Below are 2,067 nucleotides of genomic sequence, written 5' to 3'. Positions count from 1 at the left end.
AGAAAGGGACAAAAAGAAATAATATTTAATATGCTGTTAGGTTTGTCATTATAACTTCACAATTACATGAGGTTGGTTTTATTCCAGATTCTACTGTCTGAAGGAAACTGGAATTCAGAAAGTTCTGATGACAAGTAATGGTCTCAGAGCTAGAAAGTGGCAAAGCAATTTTTAATCTGCATGTACTTGAGGTTGAGGCCTTGCTCCCTACCTCACTGCTGCATCATGAGATGCAGGGTAGACTCCTGTTTTTTTCTGGTAGAATTGAAGAGAATGTAATAGAAATGAATGTAGAAATTGAGCTTAGAAATGAGAGGCAAGAATGGGCTTCAGAGGCATCCTAACCTACTGAGAGGTTGTGGCAATCACATCTTTGTGAGATTTCACTTTATCTAGCTTTCTCAGGGACATTTATACAACTGTCTCTGAGCAATTCAGAGACATCAAATATAGATTGTGTTTTTTACAATGTGATTCTCCATAAATGTCAAAAATGATTTTGTGCCCTGTCTTGGAATGACTGGATGTATAAGGTATCCAGAGTTACATAATCCAGAAGCAGAAAGTCAGCAAAGAAAATGTAAGAGGAAAGGAAAGAGTTATCTGGACTTTGGTGTATTCTTGCTAGGATTTGAAATTTGCTTTTGTTGCTTATAAAACAAAAAGAAATATTTCTTTGCCACCCGAGTATGACTTCGCCTCACTTGTCTTAACATCAGAGCTGGAAATATACTTCACCTGCAATATTTTACCCATACTCAGACTGCTACTACAACTCCTCTTGCACTGTACCCACTCATCATTTTATAATGATGCGGGTAGCTGCATATCTTTGATTGGTGGTGTGTCTGCAATGCCTTGGCTTCTAGTTTGAAAGGTTTTAGGGCTATAAGCTTTTTAATGTACACACCTCTCATCCTGATGTTGAGTTTTATGAAGCAGAAGGATGTTCAGTAAATTCCTGTGGACTAAAAGGATGGTTTAGTGTAGCAACTGGCATGTATTTTTTGTTGTTGTTGGGAAGTATTATAATTGGAGGATTATATTTGGAGTCTGGTTTAACTGAAGACTTTGAAGACACTGTAGTAACTTCTCTTTACAGGGATAAAACCTATAAAGAAAAATCTTTGGCATTGACAGTTGGTCAAGCTTAGACTTCTTTAAGGAATAATGAGAATATCTTCTCTTTTTTTTCCAATAAGTTCTATAAAATTAAAGACATCATTAACTTTATCTAAATAATAAATGGTACATAGTCCAAATAAGTGAAATAACCATATCCAAGAGACATTTGTACTCATCATATTCCTTGAATGATTATTCATTACAGCTCCAAGATTAACCAACATAGGTGTCCATCAATGAGTGTATGTTTTAAATACACAATATATAATATTAGCATAATATAATTACATTATTATATTATGAAATATGCATATATGTATTTATATATATTAGGACAAGAAGGATGAAATCCTTTCATCTGCAGCAATGTGGGTGGAATTAGAGGAATTATTTTAATTTAAATAAATTCATCATTGTAATCTCGTTCATGTAGGGATTCTAAAAGCCCTGCCCTCCTAGAAATGGATGAAAAATGTGAGTCACCAGAGGCCAGGAGAGAAATTGAAGAGCTAAATGAGGAAAGATTTGTCCATGGGTAGTAAGTTACAGTTATATAAGAGAAATAAATTCTGTTTATTTTTGTTACTGTATTCTATTACATGATAGAGTGACTAGGAATAATCATATTTAAAAAGCTAGAAGAAAAGATCTGATGGTTCTCACCACAAACAAGTGATTAATGATTGAGAAGATAGACATACACGCTCTGATTTGAACATTACAGAATGTATATATGTATCAAGACATCACATGATACTCCATACATCTGAATAATTATTATGTGTCAATTCATAAAGAAGACAAGAAGGTACACAGCTTCATCAAGGCCTCTGCTGAAGCTGCCAGTTACAAGGGAAGAAAGATTCCACTTAGTGCTATAGCCGTGAATCTGTGTTGCTCTATCAAACCTTTCTATAGATAATGTGGCACAATATCTTCCCT

The sequence above is a fragment of the Octodon degus genome, unplaced genomic scaffold (genome assembly GCF_000260255.1).
Source record: "Octodon degus isolate 3935 unplaced genomic scaffold, OctDeg1.0 scaffold00436, whole genome shotgun sequence".
NCBI classification, from domain to species: domain Eukaryota; kingdom Metazoa; phylum Chordata; class Mammalia; order Rodentia; family Octodontidae; genus Octodon; species Octodon degus.
The sequence above is the reverse complement of the archived record's forward strand: the minus strand, read 5'-3'. Positions refer to the sequence as shown.